Source organism: Amblyomma americanum, chromosome 4, assembly GCF_052857255.1.
Source record: "Amblyomma americanum isolate KBUSLIRL-KWMA chromosome 4, ASM5285725v1, whole genome shotgun sequence".
Taxonomy (NCBI): domain Eukaryota; kingdom Metazoa; phylum Arthropoda; class Arachnida; order Ixodida; family Ixodidae; genus Amblyomma; species Amblyomma americanum.
This window is the reverse complement of record NC_135500.1, coordinates 56,951,336-56,968,839: the sequence shown is the minus strand read 5'-3', so window position 1 is coordinate 56,968,839 and position 17,504 is coordinate 56,951,336. Positions and strand designations below refer to the sequence as shown.

Below are 17,504 nucleotides of genomic sequence, written 5' to 3'. Positions count from 1 at the left end.
TAATCACTCACTCTCGGAAGAAGCCTTCATCTCGGGCGCGCAGCCGGGGAAGCAAAGTATTCGCTTGCCCTTCAACGTCTCGGTAGCGCCAGCAGGGGTGCACCCAAAACCTTCGTCTGCGTGCCTTTTGCGCGCGCCGCCGTCGCAGCAGCAGGGAACACACAATGACCAAAACGCTCATCGTCGTCAGAACATCGTCGTCTGCACCTGCCATTGCAGAAGTCAACGCGATCAGCGCGGTTGATGAGGGACGAGGAGCTGGTATGTGGTCTGTTTACCGAGCAAGGAAAAAGCGCGCGAGAACCGCGAAATCGCGCCTATGCTCGCGCAGTTCGAGACAAGGCGAGATCAGCGCTGTCACGTGACTCCGCGGCGGCCGCCGCGCGCACAACCAATGTGGCCTCCCTGCCGCGCGGCGTTCTTGCCACCGGCGGCGTGCCGCGCGCGTCTTGCCGCCAGTGTGTGCGTACCATAACACAGATTGTCCGCCCGCCAGCCATGCCACTTGCAGTGTTCTCTGCCTAATATAAAACATCTGCCTGTATAATAATAACAGAAAGCACTCTCGGCAGTTCTTTCTCAACAATCAGCGACACAACCGGTGCAAGTGCTCCGTCTGCCGCTGCTGCGCTGCAGAGGCTCCGCGCTGCCAGCGGAGGAATCCAGAGGTGCGCACCGCCCACGCAGAAGCTCATCCCTGTCTTCTAGAGGGCTCGGTCGTTCGCGCCGCCGAAGCTGCAGAGGCTCACAGCTGATGCCTCAATATATCGCAAAATCAAAACACCTATAAAGCGGCACTAAAATTTCGCATTATGGAATATAATGTAATCGTTGGGGAGTTTTTGTTTCTTTTTCTGATGGGGCGTGGGTGCGGGGGGAGAGCGGGGAATTTTCGTTAGTCTACTCGCTCCCCTCCTAAGAGCACGTGCTAGCAGCTGCTCCAATATGGCGTCACCCTTCAATCTCATTTTGAAAAGGACCATATCATCACCATCAGCCTGACTGCACCCACCGCAGAACAAAGTTCTCTCCCATGTCTCTCTAATTAACCCTGTCATGTGCCAGCTGCACCCACCCTATGCCTGCCAACTTCCTAATCTCATCCGCCCACCAAACCTTCTGCCGCCCCCTGCTACTTTCGCCTTCTCTTGGAATCCACTCCGTTACCTTGAACCAGTTATCTTGCCTTCGCATTACATGTCCGGACCAAGCCCATTTCTTCCTCTTGTTCTCCACTAGGATGTCATTAACCCGCGTTTCTTCCCTCACCCACTCTGCCCGCTTCCGGTGTTTTAACGTTACACCTATCATTTTTCTTTCCATGGCTCGCTGTGATGTCCTTATACTTAAGCTCTACCTTTTTCGTTAGCCTCCACGTTTCTGCTCCGTAGGCGAGTACAGGCAAGATGCAGCTGTTGTATACTTTTCTCTTCAGGGATAATGGTAACCTGCTATTCATGATCTGAAAGAACCTGCCACATGTGCTCCACCCCATTGTTATCCTTCTTGTTATTTCCCTCTCATGATCCGGACCAGCTGTCACTATTTGCCCTAAGTAGACATATTCCTTTACCACTTCCAGCACCTCGCTGCCAATTGTGAACTGCTGTTCCCTAGCTAGGCTCTTGATCATTACCTTGGTTTTCTGCATAATAATTTTTAGACCCACTGTGGTGTTCTCAGGTGTAGCTTTTTCCGTGTTGCGTGTTGGCAACCTGTTGAACTCATTATGTGCAAACAACATTGTGTCCCCCCTGGCGGAGGGTATATAAGCCGCTGAACTAAAATAAACGCTCTCTTTGGTTTTGTTCGCCATTACCGGAGGTTAGGCTCCCTGTCCGGTGCCTGCTCTTATTTTCGCGCAATTTTCCTTCTTGCCGCGATACAACACCCACCGTTCTGCTCTTCCTGTCTAACTCATTGATCATGATTTCCAGTTCACCTCCTGAATGACTCAGCAAAGCAGTGTCATCAGCGAATCGCAGATTATTCAGGTATTCTCCTTTTTATTGCTGACTTCATGGTAGCTGTGCAGTTGCTACAGACATATTCCAGTATTTCGACATAAGGCTCTTCTACACCCCGATTCCGCAATGCCTGTAAAAACGCTATATATGGGGCTGTTTATGTTCTGCGCATTTCTCTATTACCTATTTCATACTGTGAATACGATCTATTGAGGAATATCCTTTACGAAAGGCTTCCTGATAATTTGGTAGATTAAGGTCTAAGATTGGCATGATTCTATGAGCGATTACCTTAGTAAAAAATTCGGGGCACTCTGACGACCTAAACTGCGTGAGGCCAAAGCCTTTCCGGGCGACTTTGGCTGATACTGTTGCTGCCACAGCTAATTATTAATTAATTACTACTTTATTACTAATTTCTGTCACATAATAATTAGTAAATCCGGCGTTTTTTTGTACATGCTGTGTTTTTTTCACTGTGCTGTGATGAATTCCGGTGGATGTGACGTCAAACCGTTTTCGACGCAATTTTTTACTATATATAATTAAATAATTACTCTACAGTCAATAAACTTGGCTTCTTGGTTCATTTTTTTCCGCTCTATCTGAAGAAAACATTTTTTTCTCCTATCTTTATCAGTTTCCGAGTTATATTACTAGGCTGTGACGACTTCCCGTGGATGCCACGTCCCACCGTTCGCGTGGCTATATCGACATCCGCGCTATTTCGGCGCAAATTTGACATTTTGGCTATAATTAAATAACTAATTACGCTACAGTCATAAAAAAATTGTTTCTGGGGGCATTTTATGCTCCTCTATTTGTAGCAGCTATTATTTCTTTCCTATCATTATTAGTTCTCACTAAACGAAAAGTCACGGTCTGAGGGACGGACACGATCGTGGCCGCGGGCATGCGCGATTAAAGGCTTTCGCCGTATTGCCTTGGAGGCAACGGACAGTAAGATCATCGGTCTGTAATTTTTTAAGTCCTTTGTGTCTCCTTTCTTATGAATTAAGATAATGATTGCATTCTTGTAAGCTTCTGCTACGGTCGAGGTCATAAGGCATTCCGCATACAGGGAGGCTATAGTTTTTCTAGCAACAGATCTGCAGTTACCTGAGCCTCACCAGCTGCTTTTCACCTTTGTATTGCTCCTAAGGCTTTCTTCCTCTTTCGCTACTGGAGGAATGACGCATTGCTGTTCACTACTGTCTCTCTCATTAACGTTCTGATTACACTGGCTACTGTATAGATTTCTGTAGAACTCTTCGGCTACTTTAGCTATCATATCCATATTGCTAATGACATTGCCCTCCTTGTCTCTTAACGCATACATCTGATTTTTACTTATGCCTAGTTTCCTCTTCACCGCTTCCAGGCTACCTCCGTTCTTTAGAGCATGCTCGATTCTCTCCATATTAAACTTCCTTATGTCATCTACCCTTGCGCTCTTTTATTAACTTCGATAGCTCTGCTACTTTTATTCTGTCTTCATGGTTAGACGCCCTTAAGTTTTGGCGTTTCTTAATCAGTTCTTTCGTCTCCTGAGATAACTTGCCGGTATCCTGTCGAGCCTTCCTACCACATATATTTAGGGTGCACTCCGTAACGGTAGCTGTCATATTATTGTTCATTGTGTGAACACCAAGATCGTCTTCCTCAGTTAAGGCTGAATATATTTTCTGCAGGAATATCCTGCAATACTCTATTTTCGCTCTCATCGCTAACGCGTAAATGGGCTTCCTCTTCACTAGCCTCTACCGTTCCCTCTTCAAATCTAAGCTAATTCGAGACCTTACCCTTCTGTGGTCGCTACTGCGCACCTTTCCGAGGACGGCCACATCCTGAACAATGCCAGGTTGAGTGCACAGTATGAAGTCGATTTTATTTTTATCTCACCATTGGGGCTCTTCCAGGTTCACTTCCTGATCTCTCGTTTGCGGAAGAAGGTATTGATGACCCGTAAATCATTTCTTTTTGAGAACTCAACAAATAATTCTGCCTTGCTATTCCTGGAACCTATCCCATAGTCGCCTACCGCCTGGTCGCCAGCCTGCTTCTTGCCCACCTTCGCATTGAAGTCACCCATCAGTATAGTGCACTGTGATTTTACTTTGTTCATTGCCGATTCCACGTCTTCATAGAAGCTTAATTTCAACGGTCCCGTCATCATGGCTGGACGCTGGCGCGTATGCCTGCACCACCTTTAGCTTGTACCTCCTATTGATTCTAATTACGATAGCTGCCACCCTCTCGTTAATACTATAAAACTCCTCTACATTTCCCGCTATATCCTGATTGATGGGGCATCCCACACCTAGTTATCGCCTATCCGCTAATCCGCGATAGCACAGTATGTGCCCGTCCTTTAGTACTGTATACGCCTCACATGTCCTCCTAACTTCCCTGAGCCCTATGGCATCCCATTTAATGCCCGCTAGTTCCTCGAACAGCACTGCTATGCTAGCCTCACTAGATAAGGTTCTAGCGTTAAACGTTGCCAGGTTCACATTCCAAAGGTGGCCTGTCCGGAGCCAGTGATTCTTAGCAGCCTCCGCTGCGTCACAGGCCTGACCGCCGCCTTGGTGAGTTGCTACGCAGCCGATTGGGACTGTTGGCGGAGGGTTAATTGGTTTGTTCATGGAAGGTTGTGGCCAAGCATTGCACCAGGGTGGCCAAATCCTCTTCTGGTGAGGGAGTGCGTTGTCGGTTGCGGTCACCGCGATCAGGCGACACCCCAGGCATGGCAATGTAATTCTAATGTTGGCGGTAACGTGCTACAAGTAACAGCGTTACCGGTAACGCGTTACTTTTTTCGGTAACTTAGTAACGTACTCGTTACCATTTCGGAACTGTAACGGGTGACGTACTTACGTTAACATTGTTCGGTAATGTGAGGTGTCACGTTAGTAGTTACTTTTTGTCCAATTGTGACCCACTCCGCACTCTTTTTTTTAGAAACAAAGCGCAAAGCACGTCAACTGATGTTAAAAATAAACAAAATGTGCCGGTGCTCTCGACGACCCTTGTTGCGGCTTGCATTCATGCCACAAAACACCTGCCCTTGACAACGCACCCAACTAAAGAAAAAGTCAGAACAGACATAAAGCACGACACACGTGCACGAACACGCATTCACACACTTTCCTCCACCCACCTCCCCTTCCCAAACCCCTCACACACAAAACTCTCTAAAGAGTGGAAGCATGCGGAGCATTTTGGAACACCACATTTTTACGATTTACCTTAAATTTGCTGAGTGCTGAGTGATGTTTTCTTTGTGAAGTTAGAATTGATGATGAAGTGTAACTTTGTGTTTAATGTCACATTCAGAAAATGGCTTCACCATGTGCCACAGAGTTAGAAGCTATCACATGTAACTCAACAGGCAACTTTAGGCCACTATAACATTTTTTTTTTCAGGTGGACACAGGGGCGCAACAAAAACACACGGACATAGAAGTAGACAGGGACGAGCGCTTACTATCAACAGGCTTTATTTGACGTAGACCGTTAATATACTTTCGCCTACCCAAGCGCCACTGTGCGAATCACAAGCACGTGGGTAACAGAAAACACCAAAAGAAATCAAAAAGAGGCGATTACAGAAATCTATCTAAGAAAACCGTTTCAGATCGGCGAAGCATTACAGACGAATCACTGATGCAGTTATCTCCTTTTTTTCTGATGTAATAGGCTTCCACCAGTTCCCGTTCAATCTGATCGCGGCTTCTCAACAATACTCTACAGTCCGATAATCGGGGAAAACAGGCGACCTTAGTCTTCTTAGTGCATTCTTGGCAATGGTCCGGGAGATGGGAGCCTGTCTTCTTTAAAGAATTTTTGTGCTCCAGAAGGCGCTGGTTGAGGCAGCGTCCAGTTTGCCCAACGTATAACACTATAACATTGCTAAGCTCCTGTACATTTGTGTAAAGTATTCTCTTTAAATCAGGATTTCGCGTAAAATCTTGTTTGGGCTAAAAGTTTTATGTGGAATGTGAGCTTTATAAAAAGTAAAGGCGAAGACCTAAATAAAATTAATGGCCATGAAGGAACGGCAAAGTAACGTGCGGTACTTTTTTTCGGTAACGCGTTCCTTTACTTTTGCGTAACTAGTGACGTATTTTGTTACTTTTTGCGGTAACGCCTACAACACTGTGCCTACAATTCCATCGGCACGCGGAGTTTTTTTTTTAGTCAAACTCGGTGCAGAATTGCGCGGCACCAGGATTCGAACCCCGGTCCTCTTGCGCGCGAGGTAGACGCTCTGCCGCTGCGCCATCGCTACGTCTTCAAAAAGGCTATATAAAAATTCCATAACCGAGAGCACCTCTGAAAACCTTGTGCCCCAGTTCTGAGCATGTCTACTCCGTAGGCAACATCATCAGAGTTTTCTGCTGCTGTTCTGTTGTTTCTTATCGTTGCCTGTCTATCTTAGACACCGCATATCAAACGCAGTGTCACGATATCAAGTAGCGGCTGCTGCTTACCTGCGGCACTGTCAGTTTCAGCGTGCTGACCGAAGTCCTCCATGGGGTCCTTGGGCTGCCAGCAGCGACGGCACAGTGAGCCAACAGCTGTGCTGCCCGATGCAAACGATGACTACCGGGTGGCTTGCTTCTACCAGGATCGAGCGGTATTCATCACAGGCGGAACGGGCTTCATTGGAAAGGTACGGGGTCACGTGGACTGCTCCTGTCATGAGATCCTCTGCACGTGTCACTTACATGGGAGAGTATAGCTTTCGGCGCCTTTGCAGGTATCATCATCAGCCTGACTGCGCCCACTGCAGGGCAAAGGCCTATCCCACGTCTCTCCAATTAACCCTTTCCTTTCCCAACTGCGGCCACCGTATGCCTACAGGCTTCCTAATCTCATCCACCCACCTAATGTTCTGCCGCCCCCTGCTACGCTTGCCTTGTTTTGGAATCCACTCCGTTACTCTTAATGACCAGCGGCTGTCTTGCTTCGCATTACATGCCCTGCCCAAGCCCATTTTTTCCTGTTGATTTCGACTAGGATGTCATTAACCCGCATTTGTTCCCTCGTCCACTCTGCCCGCTTCCGTTCTTTTAACGTTACATCCATCATTTTTATTTCCACAGCTTTCTGCGTTGCCCTCCGTTTAAGCTTAACTCTTTTCGTTAGCCTCCGTGCATCTGCCCTATAGGTGAGTACTGGTAAGTTGCAGCTGTTGTATACTTTTATCTTGAAGAATACTGGTAAAGTTCAATTCATGATCTCAGAGAACCTGTCATATGCGCTCCACCCCATTCTTATTCAAGTTATCTGTCTCTCAAGATCCGGATCAGCGGTCACTACCTACCCTAAATAGAAGTGTTCCTTTACACCTTCCAGCACCTCGCTACCAATTGTGAACTGCTGTTCTCTTGCTACATTGCTGAACATTATTTTGGTTTTCTGCGTGTTAATTGTAGACCCTCCGTTCTGCTCTGCCTGTCAAACTTATTGATCATGTTTTTCAATTCATCTCCTCAATGACTCAGCAAGGCAATGGGATCACCGAATCGCAGACTATTTAGGTATTCTCTATTGACTCTTATTCCCAACTGTTCCCAATTCAGGCTTCGCAATACCTTCTGTAAACCGGAGGTGAATAGAATTGGCGAGATCGTGTCTACCTGCCTGACGCCTTTTCTCGTTGGGATTTTATTGCTGAGTTTATGAAGAACTATGTTAGCTTTGCAGTCGTTATAGACATATTCCAGTAATTTCACATAAGGCTCTTCTACACCGTGATTACGCAATGCGTGCATGATAGCCCAGGTTTCCACGGAGTCAGATGCTTTCTCGTAATCAATAAAGGATATAATTAGGGGTTGGTTATATTCTGCGCATTTTTCTATCACCTGATTGATGGTGTGAATATGATCTACTGCGGAATATTCTTAACGGAACCCTGCCTGGTCATTTGTTTGATTGAAGTCTACAGCTGCCGTGACTCTATTAGCGACTACCTTGGTAAATACCTTGTACGCAATGGACAGTAAGCTGACTGGCCTGTAATTTTTCAAGTCTATGGCGTTTCTTTTCTTATGAATAGAAATAATGTTAGCGTTGTTCCAAGCTTCTGGTACGGTCGAGGTCATAAGGCATTGTATATGCAGGGTCACTAATTTTCTAGCACATCCCCCCCTCCGTCCATCAACAGGCCTGCTGTCACCTGATCCTCACCAGCTGCTTTTCCCCTTTGCATTGCTCACAAGGCTTTCTATACTTACTCTCTCTTTACTGACGGGATGACGCAATGCTGTTCGTAATTGTCTCTCTCATCAACGTTCTGATTACACTGGCTACTGTACAGATTTGTGTGGAATTATTCTGCTACTTTAACTATGTTATCGATATTGCTATGACATTGCCCTCCTTGTCTCTTAACGCATACAACTGGTCTTGTAGCGATAGCTACAGTACGCCACCTCTTCGACCCTTCAGCGTGGCACCACTTGAGCTCCATGGCGGCGCCGTTGGTCACGTGGTTGGCCACGTTGTGCAGAGTAGCTGCTGCTGCCGGCGGCGCGGCGCGCAACAGCTGCAACAGCTGTGCGCATGCGCCGCGTGAAGTGCGACGAAGATGAAGGAACGCCCAGCGAAATGGAGCAATTCGACTGTGCTAGTTACACTCGGCCAGATATAGCTATCACAGCAGTCCAGGTTTAACCAGAGCTAAACCACAGCCATTTTTTACCTATGCCTACAGTTTCCTCTTCGCCACTCTTAGGCTACCTCCATTCTTTGGAGCATGCTCGATTCGCTCCATATTAACCTTCCTTATGTCGGCGACCTTGCCCTTATTAATTAACTTCGATAGCTCTGTTAGTTCTATTTTGTCTCTAGGGCTTGACGCCCTCATGCTATGGCGTTTCTTAATCGAATCTTTCGTCTCCTGAGAGAGCTTGCTAGTATCCTGTCGAGCCTTCCTACCACATACATTTAGGGTGCACTCCGTAACGGTAGCTGTCATATTATTGTTCATTGTGTGAACATCAAGATCGTCTTCCTCAGTTAAGGCTGAATATATTTTCTGCAGGAATATCCTGCAATACTCTATTTTCGCTCTCATCGCTAACGCGTAAATTGGCTTCCTCTTCACTAGCCTCTACCGTTCCCTCTTCAAATCTAAGCTAATTCGAGACCTTACCATTCTGTGGTCGCTACTGCGCACCTTTCCGAGGACGGCCACATCCTGAACAATGCCAGGTTGAGCGCACAGTATGAAGTAGATTTCATTTTTAGTCTCACCATTGGGGCTCTTCCAGGTTCACTTCCTGATCTCTCGTTGGCGGAAGAAGTATTGATGACCCGTAAATCATTTCTTTTTGTGAAGTCAACAAATAATTCTGCCCTGCTATTCCTGGAACCTATCCCATAGTCACCTACCGCCTGGTCACCAGCCTGCTTCTTGCCCACCTTCGCATTGAAGTCGCCCATCAGTATAGTGCACTGTGATTTTACTTTGTTCATTGCCGATTCTATGTCCTCACAGAAACTTTCAACGGTCTGGTCATCATGGCTGGATGTGGGTGCGTAGGCCATCACCACTCTCAGCTTGTACCTCCTATTGGGACTAATTGCGATTGCTGCCAGTCTCTCGTTAATACTATAAAACTCCTCTACATTCCCCGCTATATCCTGATTGATGGGGCATCCCACACCTAGTTCTCATCTATCCGCTAATCCGCGATAGCACAGTATGTGCCCGTCCTTTAGTACTGTATACGCCTCACATGTCCTCCTAACTTCCCTGAGCCCTATGACATCCCATTTAATGCCCGCTAGTTCCTCGAACAGCACTGCTATCCTAGCCTCACTAGATAAGGTTCTAGCGTTAAACGTTGCGAGGTTCACATTCCAATGGCGGCCTGTCCGGAGCCAGTGATTCTTAGCAGCCTCCGCTGCGTCACAGGCCTGACCGCCGTCTTGGTGAGTTGCTACGCAGCCGATTGGGACTGATGGCAGAGGGTGAATTGGTTTGTTCATGGAAGGTTGTGGCCATTACTACAAGAGGATGACCAAGTCCAGTTCTAATGAGGGAGTGCGTTGTATGTTCTGGTCACCGATATCAGGCCACACTCCAGGCCTGGATATGCAATTCAATCGACACGAGGTTTTTTTTTCAAACCGTGTGGAGAACCGCGCAGCGCCGGGATTCAAGCTCCGGTACCTCTACGCCGCCAAAACATGATTTTAGATCGCTTTACCTAAAGTTACGTTCGGACACCACTTTCATTAGGAAAACAGCCAAATTTGTCGTCCACTGTCGACGCCGACGACTGCTGCCGGTTCCGTTCAGCACATGCTCTGCAGATCGGGTCACATCGGCACTTCTCCCTTATTGTACGCGCGGTCTGCGATGTAGGCAGTCATTGCTGCCTAGCCACTCTAACCAAAACTGCGCTGGACGGTTACTTCCATGCGCTAAAAACCTGTGAATTCGCTCTCCGCAGTCGCCGAAATTGTACATATGAATCCTGCGGGTTCGCTAGGCCTCGTCAAAAAAGGGTCCGGCGGTCCGCCGTGGATCGAAATTTAAGAATCTGGGAAAAGTGCAGCGCTATTAAAGTGTCAAGATAAGAAATGCAGCCGCTCGTTTGGCTCTTTTTTTTTACGCCTATAAGGTACACACAAGAGCAGTTTTTGAGGTCATCGCCTCACTGGGCGTAAAGCTTTCGCTCGGCAGCACAAGCCCAGGCGTCGGCGGCGAGCGACCAATGGCAGCGTCCTGCTGTCGCTTGCCTCGCTGTACGGTTCTATGCGCAGGCGCCGATTGAAAGCACATCTTCGCTAGTGCACGCACGTCGCGCATGTCACCGTAGCTAACATGATGGCCAATAAGTTTTTAAATTTTATTTTATAGACTCTCATACCAACTAACACCCCCCCCCACACACACACACTCTCTCTCTCTCTTCCGGTTCCCACTAAGCTCACTATTTACTAAGATACATGGTCGTTGCTCATGCTGGCGTCGTCGCCGGTCTAGCGTCACAGACCGATGCGTCAGCGACGGCACATCCATACCGACCATCCCACCAACCGTCGATCGACGTCCCATCGGCCTAGTGTGACAGGACGCTACCTATAGAAGAAAAACCACGTTACTTTTATCGCTCTTGCGGCACCAGTTACTCATATATGAGAGACTACTGCTACTTCAATCGCCCGCGAAAGTACAGAGGACAAGAGAACATGCTACTTGCATTGCAGCAACGATAGCAGACGACAATGCCTTGTGATGCCCTTGTGACGTCCCGAGAGCGTTCAATATGGCGGTCGCTGCCGGGGGATTAGCTTCCCGGTCTCAATTTCGATCGCATTTTTTTTTAATATACAGCGCGTCCAGGGCACCGAAGTATTGGAAATTGAATCATAGGCTCTTGTATAAGTTACGGAAGCACAAAACTGCAATATGAAGAACGACCATGTCATAGCCCCTTTAAGCTCGTACGTGACGAGGAATGACGAGGAGCCATCTTCGTCCGTCGGGCATGTAATTGCGACGATAGAGGAGACCGTCGTGCTGAGTGAAGTGGCGGGCTTGACGTCGAACAGATCGAGAGGCTTCTGCCATAGGGCGGCCGGACAGATCGTGCACGAGAGATGTAATCCAGGGGTCCTTATGCTGTTCCACAAGCATGTTTGGTGGGCATGACGAGGACAGCAGGAGTCAATGCTGGAGGTGGTCGCAGTGTCAGAAGGCAGCAGAGACTCTGAGAGGGCGTCAGCGTCAGAGTGCTTGTGTCTGGAGTGATATAGACGACTCGAATGTCGAATGTACGCAGCGTTTATCCACGCAGAATCTGATGGAGCCATCTCTTTCGAACCAGCACGACTGGTGATAACCAAGGGCTGTCTGAAGCATAATTCCGCTCGCTAACATGTTGTCCACTTGTTCGGTGATGACTCGGCGCTCTGCTGCTGACACTCGATATCGGCACCGTTGCAGGGGTGGATGGGAGGCAGTGTCGATGTCATACTGACATCTGAGAAACGACTGAGGGGAGACTGGCACGCGTGAAACGACGAACGAAATTGGTGGAAATAGTCTAACAGCTGGTGCAGCACGTAGAATTGAGACCTTGATCGATTGCGCTACAGAGGATGTCAGACGGCGGCCAAGGCGACATGGGCACAGGAGTAAGAGAGTCCAGCGATGGAGGAAGAAAAGTTTTGCGTTCGTCGGCGACTTTCAGGAGTTCAGCCAATTCGACGCGCCCCTAGTTTTTCCATGAATCAGAGTCACAGGAAATATACGGGAATGCTGACGAGCATGGATGTCCTTCTGGCGGGCAGGACAGCGAAGGGGTGCGGCAGGTTCTTGCGGCGAACGAATAACTCCGAGTTGGCGCACAATACAGAAGTGGCGGATTGAGCGCGTGGTGAGGCAGACGAGGGAGGTACAAGGACGTAGGAGTTTGCAGAGAGTTAGGCGTCGTGAGAAAGACTTAGATTGGCCTGATACTCAGTAGAAGGTTCGGCCGAGGCGGCATTAGCCAGGGCAGAGAAGGTAAGTTCGGCTCGGGCGCAATCGACGACAACGGAGTGTTAAGACAGGGTCTCATCCTAGAATGACGTCGTGCGAGCAAGAAGATAGGACCAAGAACTGAATTGTACACAAGACGTCTTGTTTAACGGCTCGTGCTGTGTACGCTGCGAGCGGCTCGACTTCCTCGGCGTTAGCGTCTGAAGGGTGAGTACAGAAAATAGCGTCATAAGTTTCTTGAGTCGTCTGCGGAATTTCGCGTCCATAATTGGCACAGCAGCCCCGGTGTCCACGAGAGCACACGTCGCAACACCTTCTACAAAAACTTCAATGATGTTTGTGGGTGACATTGGAGGCTTTGTAGATTTCGCAGAGGGCGCAGCTCTTGCCCCGGGAACTGCGCTCACTAGTTTTCCGTGTCGGAGGGGCTGGCGCCACGGCGCATAAGGGAGATGGTACGGCGCCCTCACGAAGGGGAGCGGCGAGAGGTGGCAGCCTGGCGGTCGGCTCAGAAGGAAGAAGGCAGTGGGCCAGCTTGTACGCGGTGCTGCTGCGCGTAAGACCCGTACGCAGATTGCGGCAAGACGTCAGCAGGCGAAGAAAGACGACTGCGACAGTAACGGGCTACATGTCCTGCGCATCCGCAGAGAAAGAAAATGGGCCTGTTGCCGCCAGTGCGGCACGGACGACCGTAGTGAGAGACCACCGGCGCGAAGCGAGGCGACGGTTGTGCCACGGGAGCCCGATACCAGTGTTGTAGGCGTTACCAAACAAAAGTAACTAAATACGTTACTCGTTACACTAAAAAAGAAACGCGTTAGCGCCGTACGTTACCTACAAAAAATGTAACGCGTTACCGTTACCAAAAAAACTACCTCACGTTACTTTGCCGTTACTTCATGGGCATAAATTTTAATTAGTGCGTCTTCGCCTTATGAACTCACGACAATTTTACAAAGCTCATATTTCACATGAGACTTCTAGCCCAAACAATGATTTTACGCAAAATCCTGATTTAACGAAAATAGTCTGAACAAATGCGCAGGAGCTTATAAATTTTATAGTGGTCAAAAGTTGCCAGTAGGGTTACATGTGATGGCTTCCAACTTTGTGGCACATAGTGAAGCCATTTTCTGAATGTGACATTAAACAAAAAATGACACTTCGCCATCAATTCTGACTTAACAAAGAAAACATCGCTGAACTAACAACAAATTCGCAGTAATTCTGAAAAAATGTGATGTTCCAAATTGCTCGGCATGCTTCCACTCTTTAGAGAGTTTTGAGTGTGAGTGGTTTGGAAAGGGGAAGTAGGTGAAGGCAAGTATGTAAATGCGTGTTCGTGCACGTGTTTTGTGCTGTATGCCTATTCTGTGCCTTTTTTCATTAGATGGGTGCATCGTCAAGGGCACGTGTTTTCTGGCATGCATGCGAGCCGTAACAAGTGTCGTCGAGAGCACCTGTACATTTTTGTTTCTTTGCAACATCACTTTATGTGCTCTGCGCTTCCTTTTTTTCTAAAAAAGGGGCGGAGTGGGTGACAACTGGAACAAAAAGCAATTAGTAACGTGACTCCTTACGTTACCGAAAACTGTTAACGTAAGTACGTTACCCGTTACAGTTCGGAAATGGTAACGAGTACGTTACTAAATTACTGAAAACAGTAACGCGTTACCGGTAGCGCCGTCACTTGTAATGCGTTACCGACAACACTGGCCAAAACAGGCCGAGGCGCCGCAGGCGGCGGACCTTCAGTGGCGTCTTGAAAAGGACCCAAGAGATGGGGCCATCTTCAGCCAAGAAAGGCGGCGTACGTAAGTGGGGCAGCCACAGGGGCGGCAGGGCCTCGGCAACCAGGGCTTGGATCGTCTTCTGAAGGGTCGGTGCTGGCGCTGGTGGTGTGTCACGAACTACATCGACGAGCGCCAGTTGACGTGCGACCTCTTCTCGGGTGAATTGTTGACATCTTACATGAGCTGCGGCCCTCCTGTCACCACGGCACCAGCGGACAGGCTCTTGGCCGGCCGTACGAAGCGGAGAGTGAGGACGCACTGCTTGTGGAGCTCTTCGCAGCTCTGGCAAAAGCTGATGACAGAGGTCATGGTGTCGGGTTGCTTGGTCAGAAGCATTTGGAAGGCATCCCCATCGATCCTTGTCATGATATTCTTTATCTTATCGGCCTCCGGCCTCTGAGCGCTGACGGGCTTGCAGAGATCCATCACGTCCTAAATGTAGCTGTGGAATGTCTCGCCCGGCTGCTGTACCCGCTCTGGCAAGCGCTGTTCGGCGCGTAGCTTGCGCACTCCAGGACGGTCAAATATCTCGGTGAAGCTTGTCTTGAACGTCAACCATGCGGTGATATCCGTTTCGTTGTTGAGGAATCAAATGTTTGCGACTTAAGTGAAGTAAAAGATCACGTTCTTTGTTTTCATGGTATCATCCCAGTAGTTGTGCGTGCTGATCCGCTCGTAGCAAGCCTGCCAGGCCTCGACGTTAGGGTCGCCGATCCAACCGAAGACGGCCGGTTCCCGTTGTTTAGGCGTGCCAGAGCAGACAACCGTTGCAGGCGGTGCCTGGGGACGCCAAGGGGGCGTCAGTCGCTATATCGGATGTTCTATAGTGCCGCTAAGCAGCTCCAGGACAGTGTCAGATGAAACCTACACCACTTGCAGAGGAGTTTATTGGCCTTAGAAGAACCAGGCACTGGACGGCGTTTGTCTCTTGGTGACCATTTAAGAGACAGCCAGCAGCACCCGCCCAGTGATTGTACTGCCGCTACCGCGTCGACACTTCTTCGTCGTTTCAGCAGTAGCAATGTTAACGTATAAAAGGGACAGACCCAACTAAACAACCGGTCGCTTCGACAGGCAAACTTCGACGACGTCAGGTGCCTTTCTTGGCTGCTGATTTCTGAGGCCATACTATCCTAACGCTCTAAACTTAGCAAAAGCTGTCGCACTGCATCCGGTCTACCCAAGCACTTTGTGGCAACCTGGCCCCCTATAAGGGCCGCAACGGGCGCGTGGTTGTCTGTCTGGTTGGCACTGGTCACGTGATGGCAAGTGGCCGGGTGCTGGTCACGTACGATGTTGGCCGGTCAGGGTTCCGCGGAACAGCTTTCGCTTTAGGGTCATTCCATGCCAAACCAGAAAATATTTTTGCCAAAGTTGTTAAGGGAGATTACTTTAGCGGGCTCAATAAAGCGCCACAATTTTTATGGAGAAGATCGAAGGGAGTCGAGTGCAAACTCTGCACTTTACGTTTCGCATGGAATGACCCCCTTCCAGCTTCTTGTCATTCCGAAAATTGAAATCGTACTGATACGCTGCGAACGACAGCGACCAACGGCGAGGAAAACCCCAGCACTTAATACCGGCTACCATCCAGTAAAAATCCTCAGGAAGCGGTAGCGGGTAACAATTGGTCTTGAGTACTTGTTATCTTGTAGTCTACCCGCCGCGGTGGCTCAGTGGTTAGGGCGCTCGGCTACTGATCCGGAGTTCCCGGGTTCGAACTCAACCGCGGCGGCTGCGTTTTTATGGAGGAAAAACGCTAAGGGGCCCCGTGTGCTGTGCAATGTCAGTGCACGTTAAAGATCCCCAGGTAGTCGAAATTATTCCGGAGCCCTCCACTACGGCGCCCGTTTCAATCTTTCTTCTTTCACTCCCACCTTTATCCCTTCCCTTACGGCGCGGTTCAGGTGTCCAACGAGATACTAGACAGATACTGCGCCATTTCCTTTCCCCCCAAAACCTATAAAAAAATATTTTGCAGTCTCCACAAATTCTGATTCCACCACCGCGCTTCGGAAGCGGTATGATGGGCGTAGCCAACTTGCTCCCTGCTACTTTCTTTAAAATGCCTTGACTTTTCGGCTCTCGGAGGTCTTCGCTAACTGCGTGTTTAGTAGCGAAAGGCATACAACATTTGTCCGTAAAGTTTCGAGACTGAGTCCATTAAAAAATGGCGGTGGCTTAGCTCGGCTATGCCAGGATATATGTAGCGAGAGCAAGTGTAGAACTCCCCGGTTCGTCTTGTTCACATATTCCACAACGTATAAAGCATGAACATCCAGTATGACCTGAAGGTCGATGTTTGATTTCAGCACCGAGTCTGTCCAAGGATTGAAGGGGTCGCGTCACTCTTACGCCAATTCTCTAGGCTAACGGCACGTTGTTCTTCGGTTTCTTGAACCCGCCGCTGAAGTGTCTTGGTCGAATTCCATCGTTCATCACGGGCCATCTTCAGTGAAGCAGGACTCAGGTCTCTTCTCCAGCTGCTGTCGCTGCTGCTAGCGGTCGAGACACCGGACGTTAAACGTGCCTGTCTCGCGGCGGCATATTCACGGCGGCGTTTAGCCAGTCGTTCGACGCGCTGTTCGTCTGTTTCCTGGGCGATTCGTTTCCTCTTCATCTCGTTCCGCTGTCGGTTCCAGGCCTCCTCCAGCTTATCAGAATTGTAGCCTTTCATACTGTCGCCTCAACTGCGGCTGCGGCGCATGCCAGCTCTCCTTTTCAATCCAGTGACATCTTATCACGCATGCGACGCAGCTGTCGAAGCGAGCGGAGGCGAGCGCAACGACGAAGAACGTGGTGTCACGTCATGCGAGCGGTGCGGTGTGACGTCATGCCAGCACCGCCACTGCGAAATCGCGAGTTTGTGGCCAATAAAGCTTTCGCTTTAAAAAATGGGTTTAACATTGAAATCATTTCTGCTGCACCACTTCTAAATAGTCTCCCTTGCAGTCTATACACAGCTTCCAACGCTTCTTGAGGTCTTGGAAAGAATTGGAAACGCTTTTTTTGGTATGGCTGTCAGCTCCTTTGTCGTGGCGTCTTGAATAGCCCCCACGCTCCCCATCCTGATCCCTTTTAGGGCTCTCTTCATACGAGGAAAGAGGAAAAAATCGCATCGAGTATGGCAGATGGCGAAGTACAGTAATGCTGTGCTTGGCGAGCAATTTTCTCACGCTGAGAGCAGTGTGCGGCTTTGCGTTATAGTTGAGAAGGCACCACTGTCCAGACGCCCAT

At 49.0% G+C, this 17,504-nt stretch overlaps 1 pseudogene; it reads left to right on the top strand.

The window, feature by feature from the left end:
- Nucleotides 1–243: 243 nt before the first annotated feature.
- The window catches only part of LOC144129509 (putative fatty acyl-CoA reductase CG5065), an 84,573-nt pseudogene continuing 67,312 nt past the window's right edge, over nucleotides 244–17,504 (top strand).